At 47.1% G+C, this 27338-nt stretch overlaps 1 protein-coding gene across 1 annotated transcript in view; it reads left to right on the top strand.

Moving 5' to 3' along the window:
- ANKIB1 (ankyrin repeat and IBR domain containing 1) overlaps positions 1 to 27338 on the top strand; it is a 182070-nt gene that overhangs the window by 55804 nt on the left and 98928 nt on the right. The window lies entirely within an intron of this gene.

The raw sequence follows: 27338 nt of genomic DNA, 5'->3' as shown, positions 1-27338 counted from the left end.
TTCCAATGGGCGGCAGAGACTGCGGGAACTGTGGGATAGCTACCACAGTGCAATGCTCTGGAAGTCGATGCTAGTCTCGGTACTGTGGACGCAGTCCGCCGACTTAATGCACTTAGAGCATTTTGTGTGGGGGGACACACAATGGACTTTATAAAAACGATTTCTAAACCGACTTCTATAAATTCGACCTAATTTCGTAGTGTAGACATACCCTTATCCACACAATGCCCCTTGTGTCAGCAGTGCGCGTCCTCACCAGGAGTGCTTGCACTGCTTGTACTGTCAGTGTGGGGCATTGTGGGATGGCTTCTGAGAGCAACACAGTGTCTACACTGACACCACATTGACCTTACTACATTGACACTCTGCCTCTTGTGGAGGTGGAGTTATTGAGTTGGAGTAGTGGGGCACTTATGCAGCGGAAGCGGAATTTTAGTATAGATGATTACATTGTTAGGTTGATGTAAGCTGCCTTGTATTGACCTGACTCTGTAGTCTAGAGTAGACCTGAGTAAACATTTAATGTATACAGAAAGCATTGTAAATGTTATAAAACATTGTTAATAGTTTAGAGTACTTGAAATACTCTGAACAACTTTTAAACAAATGCTATTAGACAGTAAATCTACTGGTGTTCGTCATACAGACTTCCTTGCCTTTGTTGCTATTACATATGCAAGTTTTCAACATAACGTTTACATTTCTACTCGCTCGCTCTCTTTCTTCTCCTTTTTCCTTTTTCCTTTTCTCAGACTTTTCAGAGTTTGCAAAGAATGGTAGCATTTTAGTCCTTTCAAACACTTCAGAATCTTGTCAGCAAACAGTCTGGGATCTTCACAGCTAGCAACATTCCAGTCCTTGGGTCAAACAGAAATATGTAGCCTGTAACAAGGTACAGGTATTGGGATCAGCATATAAAATTTCCATTCACTGAATTTCTATAAGGCAACTGTCATCTCCCCAGAAGGCCAGCTAAGTCAGGTAAGAATGTATAAACTCTTGCCTCATTTAGCTCTGCCCCTGTTCTCTCTCTAATCGCGAAGGAATCCCAGTTTGAAGCAGTTAGTGAATAGTGAAAACAAGTTCCATAGTTTGTGTAGCCTCTAGAGGTGACAAATGCTCTTCTCCCAGCTCTTCTTCTAAGTCCATAAAACACACCACAGTGGAACAGTAATTAGCTATTTACATACTGGTACAAATATTTCAACGCAGCCCTCACATCAGACACATCTCCTGGTCTTGCATTGCTCAGCCTCTGAGTCCACATGGCTGTCTTTAACTCATATATTTATAACCTTTCCCTCCCAAGCTCTGATTGTCTCCGCTCTCAGCTGGTGACTGTGTGGAACGTGCAAGACTCCTAGCTCACAATGAAACCTTCCCATACAGCTGCAGAAACAGCTACTCAACATAGAACTAAAATCTGTATTCTCCCCACTGTTTGGCCCAAAGAAAATCAGACAAAGTCAAATGTTGCAGTATAAAGCATGTGGGTTACATTAGCCATAATATGAGCATAAAAATAAAAAGTCTGCTTTAAAAGTCAGACTTACTGATAGTTTCCATAGATGTAGCTATGATATTAATGATGAGAAAATCTGCCTTGCTTGCTGTAGGCAGGATGTAATAAAATACTCTCATGGTTCTGATAATACAAAATGAAATTAAAATTCTTTCATAAACGTTTGCATACCTTGAATTACACACAGAGAAATAGACTAATATTGGTACCCTTTAATTATTTGATTTAAAACTTTGAACCATGCACCCCTACTTATTACACCCTTAGATTAGATGGAAAGGAGTTAATATGGAGACTCAGTGGCAAAGGTGCCAGAACCTTTGTAGAAGTGGGGGGAGGGCATTGGTGCTGGGACTGGGGGGACCTAGAGGACTATGCCCCCCTTTTTAACATGGGCATAGTTTGGGGGCAGGAGGGTGTTGCACCCCCAGACTGCAAGCCTTGGGCAGGTGCAGAGTGCTGCCAGCAGGAGCTGCGCCTTTCAGTGGTGTTGTGTTCTCCCCCCCCAAACTGCAAGCTTCAGACAGGCATAGAATGGCACCAGCAGGAACTGTGCTTCATGGAGGCATTGCCCACCCAAACTGCAAGCCTTGGGCAGGCATGGAGTGGCACTGCAGAAGCTGTGCTTTGCAGTGGGGTAGCTGATAACGGTGATCAGCTCCCCCACTGTGAAGTGCAGCTGCTGCAGCACCACTCCGCGCCTGTCCGAGACTTGCAGTTTGTGGGGGAAATGCTGCCCTGCTTCCCCAAACTATGCCCATGTTAAAAAGTAGGGGTGCCTAGCCCCAGGGCCCCCCTGCCATTCCGGCGCCATTGCTCGGTGGCTCACTCTATCTTCCTTTTTGTTAATTCCTGTGGAAGATCATTGTCAAGGAGACAATAATTAAAACCTGTTGTCTGTTTTCCTTTTTTCCGGTTTTTAACCAACTAATACTTAGTTTTCAGAATCAATCTCTAATAGTTGATGAACCTCTTAAAAATACTTGTTCTGGATTTGTTTTTACTTTTTTATTTGATATTGGTAAAACTTTCTGATTATAAACCAGTGTCAATATTCTCAGTGTGGGAGTTAAGCTATTAGCTTCTGATAAGTGCTTGAAATGTTTGATGCCTCTTCACTGTTCTCTAAAGGGTGATCTGTGCTCTCATATTAGAGCAATAAAATAATCAAGCTCCATTTCAACCTCTAAAGTCTCTGGCACAGTTTTCATCTGAATAGTGTATATATCAGAACCCACGCTGCTACCTCTTTGTGGATTTGAAATATTGGTATTGCTGCATATGCTATTAAATTTACAGATTAATTTATATGGGGAAGGTAACTGAGTTCAAGGTGCTGTGGGAATGATAGTTGAATACTTCTTGATTTTTTTTTTTAGGAAATTTTCTAATTGAGGTTACATCTGTACTACCCACCGAATCGGAGGGTAGTGATCCATCTATCGGGGATCGATTTATCGCGTGTAGTGTAGACGCGATAAATCGATCCCCGATCGCTCTCCCGTTGACTACTGTACTCCAGCTCAGCGAGAGGCGGAAGCAAAGTCGACGGGGGAGCCGCGGCAGTCGACTACGCTATTCTCTTAGCTGAAGTTGCGTATCTTAGATCGATTTCCTCCCCCCCCAGTGTAGACCAGGCCTAAGATTTTAATTTTAGCCATAGCAGTTGTCATAACTATAAAGGGAAGGGTGACAGCTCTCCTGTGTACAGTGCTATGGAATCCCTCCTAGCCAGAGACTCCAAATCCTTTTACCTGTAAAGGGTTAAGAAGCTCGGGTAACCTGGCTGACACCTGACCCCAAGGACCAATAAGGGGACAAGATACTTTCAAATCTTGGGGGGGGAAAGGCTTTTGTGTGTGTCCTTTGTTTAAGGGGTTGTTCGCTCTTGGGACTGAGAGGGACCAGACATCAATCCAGGTTCTCCCCATCTTTCTAAACAAGTCTCTCTTATTTCAAAATTGTAAGTAAAAGCCAGGCAAGGCGTCTTAGATTTACTTTGTTTTCTCAACTTGTAAATGTACCTTTTACCAGAGTGCTTATCTTGTTTGCTATACTTTGAACCTAAGACAGAGGGGATTCCTCTGAGCTCTTTAAGTTTGATTACCCTGTAAAGTTATTTTCCATACTGATTTTGCAGAGATGATTTTTACCTTTTGCTTTAATTAAAAGCCTTCTTTTTAAGAACCTGATTGATTTCTCCTTGTTTTAAGATCCAAAGGGGGTTTGGATCTGTATTCACCAGGAGTTGGTGAAAGGAAGGAGGGGGGAAGGGTCAATCTCTCCTTGTTTAAGATCCAAGCAGTTTGGATCTGTATTCACCAGGGAATTGGTGAAAGGTTTCTCAAGGCTTCCCAGGGAGGGAATCCATCGAGAATGGTGGCAGCGGGACCAGAGCTAAGCTGGTAGATAAGCTTAGCAGTTTTCATGCAGGCCCCTACATTTGTACCCTAAAGTTCAAAGTAGGGATACAGCCTTGACAGCAGTGTAAAGGCTTCTCTTTACCCACACTTTGCTGCTGTTGTACTCTGTGATTGTGAGGGATCATGGGCCTCAAATCCAGGCTGAGGTCCCCAAGGAATTCTTGGACCATGGCTGCCACCCAACAGCTCCCCAGAACAAGTGGAGTAGGGGGTAAGTGAAGGTCTAACTCATAAAGCGTTCCCACCCATGAAGCTTCTGATTGGGGGTGACATCCAGCCCCACCAATCGGCTGGGATGCACTACTTAAACCAGCAGAAGGCACAGCAAATTGTCCAAGCAACTAAGTGAATCCCTGGCTTGCTGCTGATATGGACCATCTGTACCTGCCTGACTCCTGAGCCCTGCCTCCCAGCTGTTCCTGCTTTCCTTATCCCAGATTCTTATCTGTTCTCAGTTCCTGCTTCGCTCCAGGTTCCTGCTCCTACGCTCTACATCTGATGCTGACTCTGGCTTCGACCCCTGACTTGGCTCCTGACTCTGTCTCCCACTCTGATATTTGGCTTGATACCTGGCTATAGCTCTGACCTTGGCTTGGACCTGACTCTGACCCTGACTCTGGTTCCAGGCTCCGGACTCTGACCGTTAGGCCTGACCAACCATGCCCTGGTCCCTCCAGTAATTTCATACCAATCCACTCTCAGAATGTTTACATCAGCTGTGACATCCACCATCGCTCAGACAGACATAGTGCTTTTAGGAGCCATGGAGGAGTGTAACCATTGTGCTACCCTTGACAAGGATGCAGTGTAGACCTTCCGCAGTGGTGGCTGATGTTTCTGGTCAACACTGGGGAGTGGAACCATGTTCCTTTGGAGAGGCTATTGCCCCTGAGGATGCTAACCTCATACAATCCTTGTGCACTCTCTGAGCATAAGGACTGTAATTATGTCTGACTCTCATTCAGGGGTACAAGATAGATGTAGGGACACAATCTGTCTTGCACTGTGTGTGTATTATTGACTAATCAAAGCAGAATTTTTTTAAAAAAAAAGCTTTTTAAAAAACTGCATACTCTATTAGAATATTTGGTGTCACTGGTCTTGAACTGATGGTGGAAAGTTATGAAACTGATCGTCCGGTTGTGAATTTTTCACCTGAACTAAGCTAAATAACCAGGAGTCTTCTTTCAGTAAAGAATCAAACAGAGCAGAACTTTTCAACTGCTCACCTTAAATAACTCCTATTTTAGAATGTTACCACTAAAATAAGATTTTGCTAGAAACATTCTTGGTATAAAAATTTCATTTTGTCAATGCAAATAGAGCATTTAGGGAGGAAAATTATCCTTTTTGTATACAGTATTCTATATTCTACACTGTCTTCATCAGTTATAAAAAGGCTTAAACTGTTTCCAAATGTGGAACTTTTGTAAAGTAACATATTATATATTTTCTGACTTGAATTGTACTATTTACATAGTAGTTTGCTGTTGAGATTACTTTTATAATAGCTTCTTGCCACAAAATGTAATGTCTGTTCTTGCATAGATGATGGCTAGGGTGCAATAGTCATTCTTCATACTTTTGGTAGTAGGTCGAGTGAGGCTCTAAGACAAGGTGGGTGAGGTAATATCTCTTATTGGACCAACTTCTGATGGTGAAAGAGAGAGGCTTCTGAGCTACACAGAGCTCTTCTTCTGGCTATTATTTTAGAAATCTACAGATAAACATTGCATAATGTTTTTGACCTTGGATATTTTGTCTCAAACTAAACAAAATTCCATTTGAATTACAAATATAAAATACTAAGACAGGTACAATTTAGTCACTGTTGAGTGACTGAGTTCTGTTGACTAACCCTCTTACGTACTGGAACCTTGTAGCAAGGTGCTGATTGATAACTGTTAACAAGTCATTTGCCATAATGAATGACCTCCCCTCTGGAAATAAGGGCATGGCTTTTTTAACAGAAGGAGTTAGTCTGGAACAGAAATGTCTTTGCAGCGAAACTCTAGGAACAGCCAAGATTAGTGAGAAAGTATAGACTGAGTATTGTATTTTTGTTATGAGTTAAAGCCATAAAGCCAAACTGCAGAAATGGGGTAAATTTGGATTAAACACAGAAGGTCTGATATTTCACTGACAGAAGCATAAATCAGAAGTAATTCTACTGAAGTTAGTAGAATTACAAGATATAAAACTGGAGGAATTGAGTAGAACAGGGGTAGGCAACTTATGGCACGCTTGCCAAAGGCGGCACGCGAGCTGATTTTCAGTGGCACTCACACTGCCCAGGTCCTGGCCACCAGTCCGGGGGGCTCTGCATTTTAATTTAATTTTAAATGAAGCTTCTTAAACATTTTTAAAACCTTACTTACTTTACATACAACAATAGTTTAGTTATATATTATAGACTTATAGAAAGACCTTCTAAAAACGTTAAAATGTATTACTGGTGCGCGAAACCTTAAATTAGAGTGAATAAATGAAGACTCGGCACACCAAATCTGAAAGGTTGCCAACCCCGGTGTAGAATCAAGCCCAGTAACTGCAGATTTTCCTCAGAGCAGAGTGGAAAGTCCACTTACATCAGGGAAGTTTGGACCAGGGTTCAGATATGTGGAGAGTAACTTGATAAGCAATTCATTTCGGGTGACATCAAATCTCAACATGTTAAGAATAAGTTTCTGATAAACAGAAGTTTATTTAACATCTAGGTAACATTTTCAGGAGAAAACTGCCATCCTGCATACAAATTCAGTTTTACTCGTGACTGACATTTACAAACTGTGAGTAAATTTATTTTTAAATGGGTGAAGAATGCAGTAATGAGAGGGAATTAAAATAGCTATGCTGAAGTTGCAACAAGTTCTAGATATAGTAAAACATAAACAATTTTCTTTTAAAACCAAAACTCAGACCAACTTGAATTTATACTGTACTATCTGAACAGTCTTCTTTTGCCAATTATTTCTCATCTGAAGATCTACCTACTGTATGTAAAATGAACTTTTAAAAAATGGTGACTCTCATGAAATATTTGAGAAACCTGAGGTTTATGAGCAATCAAAACTCTCTCCTACAAAAGTAATTGAGTCCAACAAAGCCACAGAGATGAGGATTCAGTCTCTCCCTCTTTTCAACAGTTTGCATCAGCATACCCCAAGCCCTGTGTCAGAGGGGTCTGTGACCACCATAAAAGGCTTGTCAAAGTCTGGGCTTACCAGAACTGAGTCTGTACTTAAGGCTTTGTTCTGTTCTCAGAAGGCCCACTGACACTGTTTAGACCAGGCAATCTTGTCTGGTTTACCCTTCTTACATAAATCAGTGATGGGAGCAGTCAGGGTACTAAAGTACAGGATGGATCTCCAGTAATATCCTGCCATTCCAGTAAAGATTTGTACTTTTTACTTGTCTGAGGAGTGGGCCAATTTTTAGTAACCTCAATTTTTTTTTTGCAGGTTCTGGTTTTATACAGCCACTCCCCACTCTATGGTTGAGATAGACTTCATCTGCAATCCCTGTCTTGCATTTCACAAGATACAGTTGGTGCCAGTATGAGCGAGTAGACAGTACCACCACATAGTTTAACTCACTGAGTTTGATTATTTTAAAGGGCCTTTCCTCGAGTTTTTGTCCGCACTGGAATGAGCACTATAACTTGGTCTCCTGTACCATATGTCTGACAACATGCAGAGCCTACATACTAGATTTTCTGTTTTTCCTGAGCTCTAGTTAGATTCTCCCAGGCAAAACCTATGAGTTCTATGAGCTTTTTCCAGAAGGCCAACATGTACTGCTTAGACTCACCTGCGAGAGAGAGTCCACTGTATCTTCCCACTCTGCCCTCATTAGATCCAGAGGGCCTTGTACCCTCCTCCCATAGTGCAGTTCAAAAGGGGGAAATCCTGTGGTTTCTTGGGGAACCTCGCGATAGGCAAACATCAGGTAAGGTAAACATTTACTCTAGTCACTGGGGTGTTGGTCCACAGACATTTTCAACATAATTTTAAGGGTTCAATTAATCTCTCAACCAGCCTGTTAGGCTGAAGGTGGCAGCATAGGTGCTGACTCCATGGGCGCTCTGGGGCTGGAGCACCCATGGGGAAAAAATGGTGGGTGCTGAGTACCCACTGGCTGCCCCCCTACCAGAACCTCCCCTTCCCCTTAGTGCCTCCCACCAGCTGCAGATCAGCTGTTTTGTGGTATCAGGAAGCGTTGGGGGGGGAAGCGTGCTCGGGGGAGGGGGCTGAACGGGGTGGGGCCTTGAGGAAGGAGTGGAGTGAGGGCGGGACCTGGGCAGAGCCGGGGGGAGTACCCCCTGACAGATTAGAAACTCGGAGCATATGGGTGGCAGGGAGATAGCCGGAAGTGTTGAAACTCCATCTCTTCTCTCCCCCCCCCTCCCCATCCCCCCGGTTCTCCCATAGTCCTTCATGCAGGGCAGACACAAAGTTTGCCCCCTGATCAGTCAAAGCCTCATGGGGAAACCTCACCCAGCTGAACATTGCTAGCAAGGTGTGGGCCACCTTGTCTTCCTCTATAGAGGACAGAGCTACTGCTTCTGGGTATTGGGTGGTGGAGTCTATTACCAGAATATATTCCCATCCACCCCCCATCTGGGTAGCTTTGGTAGGAAGCCCCATAATGCCCGTAGTGACCCTCAAGGGAATCAAGGCAGCCTAGCCCTTATCCTAGCCTTTTCCCAACCTCTGGAATGAGTCACAGGGCTTACAATATTGTTGCACTGCCTCAAAAACTCCTGGCCACAAGAAATGCCTCAGTGAGTGCTGTCTGGTGCATTGTATTCCCATATGCCCTGTGTAGGGTATATCATTGGCCAGCTGAGTAGCTTAACATGGTATTTTTGTGATACCACTGATTCTCTGTATTCTCCATTGCTCAACATTGCCAGGGGGCATCCACTCTCTACAGAGCAGCTCCTGATCCCAGAGAAACCATTCTAGGTGCCCTCCTGTCATGGGAGTTGGCTGCATACCTAGATTTTCCCAGAGGGGTATCAGTTAATTGCTCCTACTTGGATTCCATAACAGGGGCTGGGAAGTTTGGCTCAGTCTGATCAGTGGGGCTCACGTCCCTCCCCTCTGAGGTCAGTTTAGCAGCAGGACTCTGCATGGCTCAAGGCCATGCACTCTCCTGGTCTGGCTGCTGCTCAGAGATGCCTGTCAGCTTTAATAGGTTTAGAACCAATGTCTGGGGCTTTCTGCTTTTGGCTCCAAGTAGCCACGGAAGTGGCCTGGGCCCAGGACTCTAGGTCAGTTCCCATCAACACCTCCATTGACATTTGGGTGTGTACCCCAACAGCCTTAGGCCCCTGATTGTCACCCCATTTCAGGTGCGTCTGAGTCACTGGGAATTGGAAAGGAGGTCCCATTATTTGGAATGGGGAAAATCCTTGAGGGGTCCATTACCCCGATTGTTCCAGAGTTATTTGTGCCCCAGTGTCCCTCCATCCCTTGGCATTTTTCCCACCTCACCCCCACTGGGAAACAGCATTTAGTCGATTCTTCTTTGGGGCCTGACAACATTAGGTTTACTCATTGGACCATCAGGGTTGGGACTTAAGTTCCCTCTAGGCCAGGGGTCGGCAACCTACGGCACGCGTGCCGATTCTGAATGGCACGCTGCCTGCCGGTGAGAGGAGGAGGGGCGGAGGGGCTGGAAAGCACCACGCTGGGGGAAGAAGGGGGAGGAGGGAAGCTTGGCTGCGGCAGGACCAAGCTTCTGCCTCCTGCCCCGGCAGGGGAGAGCAGTGGGGGGGCGGTCCCGGCCCCCCGCCCAACTCAGCCCCCCCGCCCACCGCTCTCCCCTGCAGGGGCAGGAGGCAGAAGCTTGGTCCTGTGGCAGCCAAGTTTCCCTCCTCCCCCGCTTTTTCCCACAGCTTGGTGCATTCTGGTCCCTCTGCCCCTTCTCCTCCCTCTCCCTGCCAGGATGGCCCTTGCGAGGGGGAGGGAGAAGAGCGGCAGGCTGCACACAGCTCCGTAGAGCAGGCAGAGAAAGGTAGGGATGGGCCTGGGGGAAGGGGGTGGAACAGGGCATATCCCTCCCAGCCCCCTGCCATGAGCCGCTCAGGGCAGGGGGCTGGGAGCACCCCCACGAGCCGAGCACCCCAGCCCTCTGCCCTGCACCCCCCACACTCCCCCCAGCCCTCTGCCCTGACCTCCCCCCAACACCCACCCAGCCTTCTGCCCTGCACCCCCCCACACCCCCTAGCCCTCTGCCCTGACCTCGAGTCGCCCCCAACACCCAGCCTTCTGCCCTGCACCTCCACACACCCCCAGCCCTCTGCCCTGACCACCCCCCAACACCCAGCCTTCTGCCCTGCACCTCCACACACCCCCAGCCGTCTGCCCTGAACCCCCCCACACCCAGCCTTTTGCCCAGGACCTCCACACACCCCCTAGCCCTCTGCCCTGACCTCGAGTCCCCCCCCACACCCAGCCTTCTGCCCTGCACCTCCACACACACCCCAGCCCTCTGCCCTGACCTCGAGTCGCCCTGCTCAGCCCACTGCAGGCCTAGGTGAACAGAACCCCAGGCTGGCAGTGGGCTGAGCAGGCTGGCGGCGTAAGATCAGCATTTTAATTTAATTTTAAATGAAGCTTCTTAAACATTTTGAAAACCTTATTTACTTTACATACAACAATAGTTTAGTTATATAATATAGACTTAGAGAAAGAGAGGCCTTCTAAAAAACGTTAACATGTATTACCGGCACGCGAAACCTTAAATTAAAGAGAATAAATGAAGACTCGGCACACCGCTTCTGAAAGGTTGCCTACCCCTGCTCTAGGCCGTGTGGCTGGACAGCAGGCTATAAAGGGCCACGCAGCAGGGGCCTGTAGAGGAGAGAGGTGGGAGGGCGGTGACTGGGGAGGGGAGCAAGTTGGGACATGCAGGGCTGCTGTGGGCCTCTCCCCCATCTCCAGGAACTCGCTCGCTGCTGCCGGTGGGGGGAGAGGGGCCCCTCCCCCAGAACTCAGTGCTGCAGGTGGGGAGAGGGCTGGGGGGAGTCCTCTGGCCCCAGCCCCGTGGCAGCTTGCCTGCACCCAAAACTCCCCAGCCCGCTCTGGAGCCTGCACCCCCAGCTAGAGCCCTCTCACACCCTAATGCTCTTGAGTACCCTCCCACACTATGAACCCCTCATCCCCAGCCCTATCCCGGAGCCCTCACCCCCATACCACACCCCTCTGCTCCAGCCCCGAGCCCCCTCCTGCACCCTGAACCCTTCACCCCCCCACACCCTAACTCTCTGCCCTAGAGCCATGAGCCCCCATCCCACACTCCAAACCCCTCAGGCCCCACCCCCATTAATTTTATGTGCACCAATATGGAGGTGATTTGTCTAACATCACCTCCATATTGGTGCACATAACAAAATTCATTCCGCAAATGAGTGGGAAAAATTAGATGGAACACTGGCTGGGACTAGTTCCACCAATGGTGCGGTCATTGCCATCTGTCCCTGATCTGCCTACCACTAGGCAATGTATTGGTATATGGCCAGTTTTGTGACAATAAAAATATATCAGCTCCCCCGGATTCCTTTTTTGGGCCCCTGCTAGGGTTTACCTCCAACGCGGGTTTGGGTTTAGTTTATTCTCCCTTCTGGGGAAGTTCCCCTTCTCTCTTCTGGGGGGTGTCCTGATTGGGGGTTAGCATTGTGCCAATATATCTTGATTTTTCTCTCAAATCCAGGCTGAATATCTTCATATTTGTCACCCCATTTCCCAGCTATGGTCACATCTATGGGATCTTTGTCTGTTAACCATGATTTCAGGCTGGGGTGGCAGAGTTTAGAACTATTCTAAACCCATTAAGTTATAGGCCTGGTAACCCTCCAACCAGTTCCCCAGTTTCTTATGTAACCCGTAATTTGAGTTGCAACCTTGCATAAGTCATGTCCCCTTTTTTCTGAACTCCATGAAACCTTGTCCTATACATTTCAAAGTTCAATTTAAACTTTGCAACAAAGCTTGTTTACATAGCCCATAAAGTTTATAGTTCTCTGTCCATAAAGTTGAAAATGTCTAAGGCCTTTGTCCATGGCAGTAGTGGAGCCATACACAGGACCATGTATTCCTGTCCCACCTTGGTAGTTTACACCCCATTTCAAAAGCATGTAGAAACACATTCCTGTCATCCCCCTCTCTAAAGTGAGAAAATAATTTGGAATATATGCCTCACTGGGAAAGGTACAGGGTATCCAGCTTTACCTACTGGATTAGGTTTTTCCTGGTGCAGTTTCTCCATTTTGGGTTGGTATAGACATTCCCTTTCCTCCTCTCTTCTTATGCTGGTGCTAGTTCTACATCTCTTTTCTCTTGTACTGACACTGCCTCCCCGAGTTTGCAAGCAATTGCATTTCCAGATACACACTGTCTCTCTCCAGCTGTAGGTTCTCCTGCTTTGTCGATCTGTCCACAGTGCCTGTTGCAATCGTGTCTTCAGTTCCAATGGAATATGGATGCTGCTTCTGTCAGCTTCTTTCCAGCTTCCCTCCCTGGCAGTCAGCTCCAAGATTTCTCCTGCCTCCTGGACCCTTTACCCAGTGGGCTGGCTGTTCCTTGCAAACCTGGACCATCATTCCTCTTCTGGACATGACTGTACAGATACTAGCTGTATCTTTGTCCGCTCATCGGTGTTGAGCTGCCTCTCTCCATTTAGCTCAAGTAATCGACCTTTCTTCAGCTGTTCATAAATCATTTTCCCCAGTTGTTCTTTTTGCTATTCCTTTCCCCAAAAGACTGATATTTTTCACTGTGCTTTTCCCTTCTACAGTCCTTGCTTCACTGCTGTTGGCACACATGGCAATTCACACTGTCATAGATTCCACATGCACTGCCACCATATGTATATTATTACCACTATAGTAATGAGCATTTGTTTGAAAGACATCTGTTTGCAAACATAAAATCAGCACTTGTTTAAAAGAAATAGTTATTCGTTAGTGCTGAACTAGTCTGACTAAAGATAAATGATTCAAAATATCATCTCATCGTTTTACTGCTTATCAATTTAAAAGTTACTGAAGGAGAAAATATGTAAAAGCCATTCTGTTAATTCACATATATCAATGAGGTCCCCCTTGTAATCCTCAACAAAGCAATTAGTACTAAGTATGTTACCTGAAAACTAAACATTTAGAAATCAATCACTGGAGGGTCTTTTCTAAAACTTTGGTCTCAGTCTCTCATAACTACCTTGATGGCTTCCATCCAAAGCACTTATTATTTAAACTGTTTTATTATTTAAATGTTTTCCAGACACTACCAGCAATTAGGTATTTGTGGTAGATATAGTGACACTTATCTAAAAAAAGTACCAGTCGCAATACTGAACAGGAAAACATAGCATATTACATTCTTCTTCAAGTGCTTGCTCATGTTGATTCCAAGTAGGTGTGCGCGTGCAGCGTGAACAGTGTTGGAAGATTTTTCCCCTAGCAGCACCCGTTGGGTTTGGCTGTGGAGTCCCGTGGAGTCGTGTTTTCATGGCAGTGAATATAGGTCCCTGCCGACCCGCCACCTCTTCAGTTCCTTCTTACCAGTGATGGTCATTGGAGCTGCGTGTCTCGCATGCCTTGGCAAGTGCTTCCCCTAGTGATTGAACTTTGAGCTTTCTGTAAATATTTATTAAGTTAGTGTAAGTTAGTTAGCTAGAAGTGGGGCTTCCCCCCTCCCTCCCTGCCCAGTTTGTCTCCCCTCTTGCAGTTGTGTGCATGCCTCGATCCCAAGGGTTTAAACCGTGTGGGACCTACCACAAGTTCATGCCAATGGGCGAACCCCATGACTCCTGCCTCTAGTGTTTGGGGGAGGCGCATCAAACAGATCGTTGCAAGATCTGCAAAGGGTTCCGCCCAAGGACGAAAAAGGAAAGGGACTTCAGGCTGAAGCAACTCCTGATGGAGGCAGCCCTCTGCTCCCAGCCAGCTCCAGGCCGGCAGGATTCGGCACAGAGTACCTCTGTGCGGAGTGTTCCGGCCTCTGTTAGAGAAACGGGACCGAGGAAGGACTCTGGTCATAGAGACCCTCGGAACCAACACTCCCCGGTTCCGAAGTCCGCGGAGGCAGCACAGCACTGCTCACATTTTCCAGTGCTGCATAAGCTGCACAAGAAGGTGGACAGAGGGCACTTGGCCACATCTAGAGCGGCCAGGTCGGACAGCGCAATCGACTTGCGTTCTGCGCAGTGGCACCTGGTGCTGATCTTGCAGGAGCCGGCACTGTCAACTTCAGACCCGCAAGGGGGTCCATCGAGTCTGGTGTCATTGGATTATCCTGCTCGAACGTGCCAGGTGGAGGAGCTTGAGCTCCCTTCCACCTCAGATGCTTTCGAAGCAGCCAGGGATTTGATTGCCATGACGGCTCCACGGTCCCCCGCCAGCCAAGATAGACCTCCGGCACTGCAGGGTGTGACACTGTCCAGAGGCAAGCCCGCAATGATGAGGGGCTGCTCGCCACCCCATTCTCAGGCACCATCCCCGCCGCACCACAACGGTCTTCGCACTCTAGGTCCCCATCATTGGTCTCGGAGGTGGAGTCCTATTATTCGAGGTGCAGTTGGCACCGATTGGAGTGGTGCCGATACAGGCAGGACGTGAGGATGGTGCTGTGGCAGGGGCCCACACAATGGCCATTCTGGGCCCCTGCCACCAGGCCCAGGACATGCACTCCAGGGGTTTCCAGTCCTTGGTATCGGAAGGATGTGCACCCCTGCCAGCCGGGGACCATCCCACGCCTTGGGGCACCGAAACAGCTTTGGTCCATGGCGCGGAACCATGTCCAGGTCCCAGCTCCACCACTAGCAGTGATGCTGTGGTCGGCGCTCAGTAGCACGGCACCAGGCAGGACACATTCAGAAAGCCGGAGGGCCAAGAGGGCCCAGTGCCACCTGTAGCTATGTCGTCCTCGCCGGATGAAGCGGTGGCGGGGTCTTCCTCCTCTGGGCTGCCCCCCATTGATAGCAGATTGCACCAGGACCTGTTGCGCAGGGTGGCCCGTAATATAGGGTTCAGGCCAAGGCGGTGGTCGAGTCGGAGGACTCGATGATAGACATTTTAACCTCTGAAGGGCCATCCAGGGTGGCATTACCCCCATTAAAACTATTCAGGCCACTACAAATACCCTGTGGCAAACTCCTGCCATTCCCCTACAGCTAAAGGGGTGGAGAGGAAGTATTTTGTCCATTCTAAGGGGTATGAATACTTATTTACTTACCTGCAGCCAGGTTCGCTAGTTGTGGCAGCAGTGAATGAGCGAGAGGGACGGGGCAACAAGGGCCAGCCCCAAAAGCTAAAGACTTGAAGAAGCTGGACCTCTTAGGCCGGAAGGTCTACTCCACTGGGGAGGGAGCTCCAGCTTCGGATTGCTAACCAGCAAGCAATCCTCAGTAGATATAATTTCAAATTATGGAACTCCATGATGAAATTTAAGGAGTTGGTTCCGTCAGACTCTAGGGCAGAGTTTGCAGCCATAGTAGAGGAGAGCAAGGCAGTGGCATGGATCTCTTTACAGGCCTCACTGGTCTCGGTTGCGAGAACCTTGTCCTCTGGCATAGCCATGAGGAGGAGTTCATGGCTCCAGGTGTCCGGCCTTCCACCTGAAGTCCAGTAGACAATTCAGGACTTACCCTTTGATGGCATGAGCCTGTTTTTGGAGCAGACTGACTCCAGGCTCCACAGCCGAACGGATTTGCGGGCAACATTAAAATCGTTGGGTCTGCATACCCCTGCTAACCAGCGAAAGCACTTTAAGCCACAGCCCCTTCAGCGCTTCTACCCTCCCCGGCCTAGACAGGACTTCTCCAGGAAGAGTGGCAGGAATGGCAGACGTAAGCCTCCCCATCCTCTGCCCAGTCAAGGCCGAGGCTCAGTGAGGCAGTCATCGGGCTCTAAGCAAGCCTTTTAAAGGCGTGCCCGGGAGCGACGCACCAGTCAACTCACCGGATCCTTTTCCCTGTTTTCTGAATCATCTGTCCCACTTTTACTGTGCTTGGTCCCAAATAACATCAGACTGCTGGGTCCTTTGCACCGTAGAAGTGGGATATTCTCTCCAATTCTGCTCCTCCACTCCCTCCCACCCCCTTTCCCCGTTCCTCTTTAGGGACCCTTCTCACAAGCAGGAAGGGTCACAATTCCTCAAGCAGGAAGTCCAGATTCTCCTTGCCGTGGGAGCAGTGGAGGAGATTCCTCAGGAGCTAAGGAGCAAGGGATTCTATTCCCAATATTTCCTAATCCCCAAAGCCAAGGGGGGTCTCAGACCCATACTTGACCTGCAAGGCCTTTCATGAAAAAGTTGAGGTTCCGCATGGTCTCTCTAAATGCCATTATCCTGTCTCTGGTTCTGGGAGACTGGTGCGCCACCCTCGACCTCAAGGACACGTACTTCCACATATCTATAATTCCAGCCCACAGACATTTTCTCAGGTTCGTGGTGAACGACAGCTATTACCAGTTTACAGTCCTCCCTTTTGGTCTGTCAACGACCCCGCGGGTGCTCACCAAATGCATGGTAGTCGTAGCCGCCTTCCTGTGACGAAGGCTGGTGCAGGTATTCCCGTACCTCAACGACTGGCTGCTCAGGGGCCAATCCAGGGCGCAAGTGGAGCATCATGTCAACCTGGTAAGATCCATCTTTGGCAGGCTGGGTCTCATTCCGAATGTACACAAATCAACCCTATCCCCTATGCAGAGAATAGAGTTTATTGGGACAGTGTTGGACTGGGGTCAGGCCAGAGCATTCCTGCCAGAGTTTCGTTTTCGGACAGTGACTGGTATCCTACAAGGCTTCAAGCAATACCTCACCACCACAGCGAGGAATTGCTTGAAGCTCCTCGGTCATATGGCAGCTTGTACTTATATGGTACAGCACGCGAGGCTGAGGCTCAGACCCCTCCAGGCCTGGCTGGCATCAGCCTATATCGGTCAAGGCACAACAGTCTGGACAAGGTGGTCACTCTTCTGACTTCAGTTCTCGAATCAACCCACCGAAAGTATGCGCGAGAGTCCTCTTCGCCAAACCCCAGCCCTCACTGTCCCTGGTCACAGATGTGTCAGCATTGGGATGGGGTGCTCACCTGGGAGATCTTCAGACCCAAGGTCTCTGGTCACAAGATGAGCTCTCGCTCCATATCAACGTAAAGGAGCGGTCTGCCTGACATGCCAGATCTTCCAAGCCCACTTGCAAGAGAAATGAGCAGAGGTGATGACAGACAACATGACTGCGATGTTTTATATAAAGAAGCAGGGTGGGGCTCATTCCTCTCCTGTATGTTGGGAAGCCCTCAAGGTGTGGGACTTCTGCATAGCCCACTTAATTCACCTGAAAGCATCCTACCTCCCAGGTTCTTGGAACGAGTTGGCGTACTACCTCAGCAGATCCTTCCACAATCATGAGTGGTCCATTCACCCAGACGCAGTGAATAACATTTTCCAAAGGTCGGGAGTTCCCCGAATCGACCTGTTTGACACAAAAAGCAACAGAAAATGCTTCCAGTTCTGTTCCTACCGGAATCACAGTCCAGGCTCCCTCGTAGACACGTTCCTCCTCCCTTGGATGGATCACCTGTTGTACATGTTTCCACTTTTCCTGCTTGTCCACAAGGTTCTGCTCAAGATCCGCAGGGAGAGGACCGTGGTCATACTGATAGCGCCAGCCTGGCCCCGCCAGCACATGTAATACCACGCTCCTGGAGCTATCGGTGGACACCCCAATCTTGTTGTCCCTGCTTCCGGACCTGATCACCCAAGATCATGGCTGTCTCCAACAGCCCAGCCTTGTGTCTCTTCATCTCACCGCTTGGAAGCTTTATGGTTTAACCAACAGAGCTTATGTGCTCTGAGCCCGTTAGGGAGGTTCCCCTTGGCAATGGGAAATCTTCCACCTGGGCCACCTGCCTAGCCAAATGGAAGAGATTCTCAATCTGGTGTTCTCAAGGACGCGCTTCCCCCCCCACTCCTCCTCTCCCCCCCCCCCCCCCCCATGCAGGCACCTATACCTCTCATCTTAGACTACCTGCTACATTTAAAACAGCAGGGCCTCTTGGTATGATCTCTCAAGGTCCACTTGGCTGCCATTTTGGTGTTCCACCCAAGAGTGGCCAGCCGTTTAGTCTTCGCCAACCTGATGGTCTCTCTCTCTCTCTCTTTTTTTTTTTTTTTTCAAGTTACAGCTGTGGTAAAGCAAACTCAAAGAAGTGAGTTTTTTATTGCTTGAAGCTCCTCGGTCATATGGCAGCTTGTACTTATATGGTACAGCACGCGAGGCTGAGGCTCAGACCCCTCCAGGCCTGGCTGGCATCAGCCTATATCGGTCAAGGCACAACAGTCTGGACAAGGTGGTCACTCTTCTGACTTCAGTTCTCGAATCAACCCACCGAAAGTATGCGCGAGAGTCCTCTTCGCCAAACCCCAGCCCTCACTGTCCCTGGTCACAGATGTGTCAGCATTGGGATGGGGTGCTCACCTGGGAGATCTTCAGACCCAAGGTCTCTGGTCACAAGATGAGCTCTCGCTCCATATCAACGTAAAGGAGCGGTCTGCCTGACATGCCAGATCTTCCAAGCCCACTTGCAAGAGAAATGAGCAGAGGTGATGACAGACAACATGACTGCGATGTTTTATATAAAGAAGCAGGGTGGGGCTCATTCCTCTCCTGTATGTTGGGAAGCCCTCAAGGTGTGGGACTTCTGCATAGCCCACTTAATTCACCTGAAAGCATCCTACCTCCCAGGTTCTTGGAACGAGTTGGCGTACTACCTCAGCAGATCCTTCCACAATCATGAGTGGTCCATTCACCCAGACGCAGTGAATAACATTTTCCAAAGGTCGGGAGTTCCCCGAATCGACCTGTTTGACACAAAAAGCAACAGAAAATGCTTCCAGTTCTGTTCCTACCGGAATCACAGTCCAGGCTCCCTCGTAGACACGTTCCTCCTCCCTTGGATGGATCACCTGTTGTACATGTTTCCACTTTTCCTGCTTGTCCACAAGGTTCTGCTCAAGATCCGCAGGGAGAGGACCGTGGTCATACTGATAGCGCCAGCCTGGCCCCGCCAGCACATGTAATACCACGCTCCTGGAGCTATCGGTGGACACCCCAATCTTGTTGTCCCTGCTTCCGGACCTGATCACCCAAGATCATGGCTGTCTCCAACAGCCCAGCCTTGTGTCTCTTCATCTCACCGCTTGGAAGCTTTATGGTTTAACCAACAGAGCTTATGTGCTCTGAGCCCGTTAGGGAGGTTCCCCTTGGCAATGGGAAATCTTCCACCTGGGCCACCTGCCTAGCCAAATGGAAGAGATTCTCAATCTGGTGTTCTCAAGGACGCGCTTCCCCCCCCACTCCTCCTCTCCCCCCCCCCCCCCCCCATGCAGGCACCTATACCTCTCATCTTAGACTACCTGCTACATTTAAAACAGCAGGGCCTCTTGGTATGATCTCTCAAGGTCCACTTGGCTGCCATTTTGGTGTTCCACCCAAGAGTGGCCAGCCGTTTAGTCTTCGCCAACCTGATGGTCGTTTTCTGAAAGATCTTGACAGACTATACCCGCAGGTTAGGCAGGGAACTCCTAGTGTCCTGTTCATGGCTATATCTGTCATAGAAGGTGGCATTCCTGGTCGCCATAACATCAGCTAGGACAGTGTCTGAGCTTAGGGCCCTACCCTCCGACCCTCCTTACACCGTTTTTTATAAGGACAAGATGCAGCTTAGGCCTCACCCAGCCTTTCTCCCAAAGGTTGTCTCCCAATTTCATGTCAGTCAGGACACTTTTCTTCCGGTCTTTTACCCTAAGCCACACGCTGATAATCAGGAACAAAGGCTGCACTCCTTGGACGTTCGACGAGCACTGGCTTTTTATATTGAACGCACGAAGCTATTCTATAAGTTGAACCAGTTGTTTGTTGTGGACAGAATGAAAGGCCTTTGCTCCTCTGACACAATGGAGCTCTCAGTAATAAGAGTAAAGCTCATATGTGCTGGAGAGAACTTTCTTGGAGGGCAGTCGGAGCCTTTTGAATGAATCCCCCCAGGTACAGAGCTCCCCCTAGTAAAGTGGAGAGGATAGAAACTGGTCAAGTATAGGTAGGAACTAAAGAGAAACAGGCAAGTGAAAGAGTCCTATTCAATTACATCACATGAAAGCAGACCACTAAATATAGACAAATTTTGTAAGTGCTTGTCAACAAATGCTATGGGTGAACTTTAGTGCCTAGTGTTCACGAGGATATGAGTATAAATAGGCATCACAGAAACTGGGTGGAACGATGATAGTCAATGGGACTGGGCCGTGCCAGGAATTCAACCATGCAGAATATTGTGCACTCTGTTGTTCAAATTTTGTTTCAAGGTGCAGACAGTTTGTTTTATGGTGAAAATTTTAAAACAGAAGAATTTACACTCCCGAAGGAGCACACCATTCTGTAACCTGGACTGCTATCATATTGTTATTCTTAGCTCTACCCATACCTATTTGGTAGACTTTTGGCACCCAGTTAGGGTTGCCTGGTGTCCGATTTTCAACCAGAAAGTATGGTAGAAAAGGGAACCTGGCAGTGTCCGGTCAGATGTACTGACCACATACTAAAAGTCCAGTTACCGTGGTGGGGTGGGAGAGTGGTAGCCTGTCGGTTAGCCCTGAAGCAGCAGTTCCTGGGGCAGCATGTATGGACCAGTTTGGGCGACGGGCAGCTCCTTTGAGGAGCACGGTATTCAGGGCTGCAGCGGAGGACAGTGTGTGGGGGCTCATGGCGAATGGGGTAACGGGCTCCCAGCAGGCATAGAACATTCCCTCGGAGGGAAGGAACACGAGCTGCCCTGTCAGCCATCCCTTTCCCCGGCCGGACTGGGAGGGCTCAATCAGGCAGAGAAGGGGGCTGCTAGGCAGGCAGCGCAGAGGGAGGCAGGAGGCTGCTGTTCAGGAGGGCTGCATCCTTGCTTGCCAGTGGGGCTGCCTGGTTGCTTCCGTGCAGCTGCCACGCTCTTCTGATCTGTACTCCCAGGTGGTCTGCTGGAGCTGGGGTTTGCAAGTCTCTTGGTGCTGCTCATGCTGGAGTTGAGGCCTGAGAGCAGCGAGCGATGGGGGGAGAGAAGCGAGCAGGGGCAGGGGCAGGGCCTTGGGGAGAAGAGGTGGAGAAGGGGTGGGACCTTGGGGGGAAGAGGTGAGGCAGGGCCTTGGGGAAGAGGGCAGAGCCTGGGGGACGAGGCGGAGCATGGGAGGGTCCAGTTTTCAGATATTAGAAAGTTGGCCACCGTACACTCCATAAAGCTCCTCATTTCAGCAATCTTCCTTAACTCTGATCGTTTGCTACCTTGTAGTCAGATGAACTCCTGCTGGAGACGTCTGCAGAAGTAGTGGTACCAGTGGGATCCAAGTGGGCACACTCCACTGCAGAATGGGCATGGCTCTTTCTGTGGTAAAACCTGCTTTGTTGGTTTGTTTAGAGAAAGAAGGAATGTCTTTGTGATGTGAACCTTATAAATGAAGATAGAAGAGTGGAGGCAGTATTTGTTGGGGCTAGACTCCAAATAAAAAACTGCTCAAGCATACTGACTTAGACATCAAGGAGTAGTCATCTAAAAAAAAAAATGACAGAAAGGGTCCACAAGTCAGCATATTCAAGATATTTATGTTTCTTTCAGGTGTGGAGCTTTTCCTGTGCCATAACCTCCCATGTGCTTTACGGGAGAAATCAACAGCTGTTGGTGATAACAGAATTTCCCACTACAGGCCAATATGCTCCTACCAGCCTTGATAATAAAGTGTGTGCTTGAGACATTGAAAAAAAGACTTAAATAATTGTGATTTCTTCAAATTTTTATTTTTTCATTTTGCATGCCTCTATTTCCGAGACAGTATACAAGACTTCAGGAGAACTGCTGAACAGAAAAACAGTCTTCTTTACACTTTCCATTTTCTGTTAGTTTAAAATTATTATAGGTTTAATTGGAATGTGGAAACATGATGATAAGGTCTGTAGTAAAAGAAACTGGAATAGGGAATTAACAGAAAGGGAAGGGAACCAGTATGTTACAGAACAGATTTAATTATAAGAGATGGGCATTGAATGTGTTTTAGTGTGAACATCCACAAAATTTCACTTTCCCAAAAACCAGATCTGTTTTTAGCTCAGGGATCGGCAACCTATCAGAAGTGGTGTGCCGCGTCTTCATTAATTCACTCTGATTTAAGGTTTTGTGTGCCAGTAATACATTTTAACGTTTTTAGGTCTCTTTCAATAAGTCTATAATAAATAACTAAACTATTGTTGTATGTAAAGTAAATAAGGTTTTAAAAATGTTTAAGACGCTTCATTTAAAATTAAATTAAAATGCAGAGTCCCCCGGACCAGTGGGCAGGACCCCGGCAGTGAGAGTGCCACTGAAAATCAGCTTGCATGCCGCCTTCGGCACGCGTGCCATAGGTTGCTTACCCCTGCTTTAGCTATATTAGTTTTTGTATTGGCACCCATCACTGCAGTATCTGAGCACTACCTTTTATTTCCTCCACTCCTCTTCTACCCCTTTCTGTAACTCCTTCCTTCTTGATTTAATCTTTTACATTCGTTCTCTCTCTCTCTCTCTCTCTCTCTCTCTCTCTTTTTTTTTTTTTTTTCAAGTTACAGCTGTGGTAAAGCAAACTCAAAGAAGTGAGTTTTTTATTCTTCATTCTGAGAAATATTGAGAGTATTGGTCATTCTTATGTCCCCTTCAGTGATGAGTTCCAAAGCCTTGGCTTTGTTGCCGAGAAAGCTCTGTCTCAAGCTTCTCCCTTGAATTTGATTGCTTTGTCATTCCTGAAGAATGCAGCTGCTAAATTTGTCATCGTGGAAGGAGAAAGATGTTCTCTAAGCTTCTATCTTCACTGCAAAAAAGGTTCATTTTTACATCGATAGCTATCTCAGTGTAAAATCCTAATGGAGACAAGGCACATGTCGTTTTTACCTGAATGTAGCTAGTCAAGATCAGCCCCAGACGGTGGGATATAGGGTTGACCTTGACAAGTTACATCATGGCAAAACCTTCAGTGCCTTGTCTCCACTAGGTTTTACATGGAGATAGCTAACTCAAGAGAGCTATCTTGATGTAAAAATGTACCTTTCCCCTCCCCCCCCCCCCCCCCCCCCCCCAGCAAAAACATACCCATAAGATAACTAGGGCCATTTCCATGGCAAATGTCAAAAATTTAGATCAAGGCTGTGAACTTATTCTATGTGGAGTGAATGTAGTAAGCATATGCACCTGGGTGTTATGTTTTAGATGTCTGGTGCTGCTGAGCAGGTGGCCTGTTGGACTAACAGTGCTTTTATTGTTGGAATGCCTGTATTTAGGTAAAATGAGTTTCAATAATCTAGCCTGGTGGTCAAAAGGACACCATGGCTAAATCATTGTCTGACTGGTTGGAAAAATATGCCCATTCTATTTTAGGCGGAAGAAGGCATTTTTTAAAGCAGCAGTTATGTCAGGCTCCAGCTGCTGAGGAGTCAAGAAGAACCCCATTGCTGTGGACTGATTTGATGATTTCTAGTAAAGTCTCTTGACACAGGTCGTTATGATGATAGCTAGATCTTCAAAGTGTTTCCTTCTTCCCACTAACATCCTCTCTATCTTGCTCAGTGTCAGTATGACGGAGTTTACAAACCCCACACTAAGGCTGAGACAAGGGAAGGGCTGGAGTAGTACTGTTCCTGGGAGAAGGCCAGTATAAAGAGATCTTCAGCAGCCCCAGGCAAGAGGGGAAAGAAAGAGGCTGTTTCCTGGAGGAGTACCACTCTGCAGCAACAGGAGAAGAAGCTTCTGCTGAGGGAACCTGGCTGTGAGTCTTCCCTCTCCCAAAATGGAGGGAGAACTGGGGCAAAGGCTCAAGAAAGCTACAGGCATCAGCCCTAATCTGTGGGGTTTAGAAATAAAGACTTTTTAAATCTACTATGACCACACCCCAAACTGAGACACAGGCGTGGTAGGAAATGGCCATGGGGAAGGTGAGCAAAGAGACCAGCTGAACATAGGCCACTGCTCGCAACTTCACTTTCAGGCACCTGGGTTGGGACTCGGTGGACAGGGAGGGCCTGGGTCCTCCTACCCACCTCAGACCTATGATCCCTTTCCTCAAGGAGTGCAGAGCTAGGGATTACTGTCAATGAGGCCAGTCCAGCTAAGACCTCATCCAGAGGGCTGGGACACCTTGAACTGACATAAAGGTGGGAATTGGAGTCACAGACCAATAGGCCTGCTGACTTCCCAAACCACCCCACTATAGTCAGCTTCAGCCAGCTGTCTTATAGTTAAATCAGTCTCAGCCAGGCATTGGGATAGTTGAAAGATGGTGCTATTGGAATAGAAGGTATATCTGGGTATTGTCCTCATTGTCAGCTGCCGTTTGAGACCGTGGCATCTCAATCTCTACCTCTGGTCAACTGTATCAAATGCTATAGAGAGCTTGAGGAGTATGAGTGTAAATGTTCTCCCCCTGTTTATGGCCAAGAAAAGGAGGAGGTCATCTGCCAGTGCTGTCACTGCTGTCTCTGTTGGGAGGGGATCAGGAAATCTAGCTGGGAGGGGATCAGGAAAATGGCTGTAGAATGGTCTGTTTGGAGACACTGCCATTCTTGAGCTTGTAATCAAGAAAGTAGGGAAGGCAGACAACAGGTAGAATTGTGTGAGGTATGCTGAATCAAAGGGAAGGTTTCTTCAGCATAGGTCAGACTGTTACATATTTAGAGTGCATTGTTTCCTGGAGGAATACCACTTTGCAGCAACAGGAGAAGAAGCTTCTGCTGTGGGGATCTGGCTATGACTCTTCCCTCCTCTCCCTGCCCCCCCTAAGATAGAGGGAGCAATGGTTAGATGCTGTTAATCATTGCTGGACCAGTAGTAGCCTTTCTATATATTTAAAAAATGCTTTATAGTTCAACTCACATTCTTGCATGGTTACGCATGTAAGCTCTACTGTTGGAAAGGGGAGATTCCCAGCTTCCCCAATGGGACCAAGACCGTTAGCCCTTAAATATCAGACTTTACATTGTGACATATTATGTACATAATACTTAATTTAGATCATTCTTACATGCCTTTATGGGTTGCTCTGAGGTCAGGATAGTGCAATCTTGGTGAATAAGGTAGTTGACTTTATAGGTAGAGGAATAAAAAAATAGTTCCAATAATTATTTTTTAAAACTCTCTAAAACATTTGTAAAATAGATTTTGTGTAAAATATGTGGCATATAAAATACTTGATTGTGTGGTATGGTATAAAGGTTCTGTTGGCGCTTAATTCAGTCATGACTTCCCTGCTCATTAGTAATGGCAATCCCAAATTCATGCCAATTAATCCTTTATACCACACTACATGTGAACTTCTTTAGGACTTATTTCTGCCATCCTGACTACGCATGGAGTAAGGTGTGACAGAATTGAAACTGCACTGTAATAACTTATGAATATTGTATGTTGATCTGGTTATTAGGATGTTTACTGTATGAACATTGGTTTAGTTACAGGGGACTGTAAGGAAAACAAGCAAGAAAGAAAATAATGGTTCAAAATAAGCCACCTCTGGGGTAAACACTTAAGGGTTGTTAAAAAACAATGCCTGTGCTATTAGCTTTGAAGATTCTGCCTCCTGGCTCCAGCCAATTTACAGAACTGGTTTTGGCAAACAGAGCTAAGGACTGGGAACCAGAAGATCAAAAGGACTGGAGCAGTTTAAAAAGAACACCCTCAAAAGCGATGGTAATTGTTGGGGGGAGTTGTTCAGGGGGCCCAGACTGACGCAGGACATGCTGGGGTGTCTGAAGAAGTTAGGCCTGCCTAAGCTACCATCAGAGGATGGAAAACCTTTAGGTAAGATAGACATTCAAGTAGACTTTTTGTTTTAAAATCCTTTTTTGCCCTAAATGCTTTGTTCCTACTGTTAAACAATACTTTGGTTATAGAGAGCTGTCTGCTCGCTGTATACAGCGCTGGTCACAGACACCCAAAGCGAAGAACCGCAGGTGCTGAACCCAGTCAGACCAGCTGGGTGGGCACTATTGAGAGCGTACAGGGTTCTGTAGTCCAAGGCCTGGTCTAAGAGTGGAAGAATTGCAGAATTTCACCCTAGGAGAGAGAAAGGCACAAGGCCTGATACCTAAGGGGGTGCACTCAGAGAAAGTGGAGAGAGGTGCAGTTAGCCCTATAGCCATGACATAAGTTACTACTCCAAGTGAGCAATGGTGGGAAAATTAGGCTGTTATTCACTATCAAAGTTGCTGTAACTAATCACTGCCCATTTCCATTATGTTAGTAAATATGGTGAAATGTTTCCATAACTAACTTCAGTGTAGCATGGAGCGCTTCATTTAAAACAGGGGTTCTCAAACTGGGGGTCGTGACCCCTCAGGGGGTCATGAGGTTATTATGTGGGGAGTCGTGAGCTGTGAGCCTCCACCCCAAACCCCACTTCACCTCCAGCATTTATAATAGTGTTAAATATAAAAAAAGTGTTTTAAATTTATAAGGGGGAGTTGCACTCCGAGGCTTGCTGTGTGAAAGGAGTCACCAAATCAAAAATTTGAAAATGACTGATTTAAAACCTGGAGTATGTTTCATGGAAAATTTTTGAATTCTGAAAGGTCACTGTACCAGACTTAAATGTGTCTGCTTGCAAATTTTTACATTTCTTGTATCCAGTCTAATTATTGCTTCGTAGATACTATCTTTTATAAAGACTCTTTGTCATAGTTAATTAGTACATGCAATAACTGTAAACTAAAAGATTCTTGCTATTATACGTGCTTCAATTTTCCACTTCTCTCTTAACAGAAGTTGTTTATTTGTTGACTAAAATGTTTTACAGATGAACAATCTGTAGTAAATGTTCTAGGGTCAGATTAGAGGTCACAATAGGAAATGATGGTAGGAAATTACTGCACAATTTTTTTTTAAGGTTGATAGGCAGAATTACTAAACTATCATCCTAAATTTGCTAGAAGAATGTAAAGTCTATCTACCTTGGAAACATTAAATGCACATGTCACGCTGTCTGGAGTGACTAACAACTGTGAGTGCGTACCTCAGGGCAGATACCCCAAACTGATGGAGTTTTCTATAATTAGATTTCATCAAGCCTTTAACAAATATGAATTCCTCGATCACCATACCAGTCTTACCATGGAGTTGCAGACAGTCCCCTTAGATTCTGCAGCCTATCTTGCCACCCAGACAAACTGAACTTTGTGATTAATGGTCACTTTAACCAAAAATGACAGCACATCAGATTTCTCCCAGTCCCAAGAAACCAGTCACTTACCCCAGATCAGTTGGTACTCCAGATCTTACACCAAAGACGATGCTGGCAGCCAATTCTATAGTAAACTAACTAAAGATTTATT

This window comes from Emys orbicularis, chromosome 2, assembly GCF_028017835.1.
Source record: "Emys orbicularis isolate rEmyOrb1 chromosome 2, rEmyOrb1.hap1, whole genome shotgun sequence".
Classification (NCBI taxonomy): domain Eukaryota; kingdom Metazoa; phylum Chordata; order Testudines; family Emydidae; genus Emys; species Emys orbicularis.
This window is presented reverse-complemented; position numbering and strand designations above follow the sequence as displayed.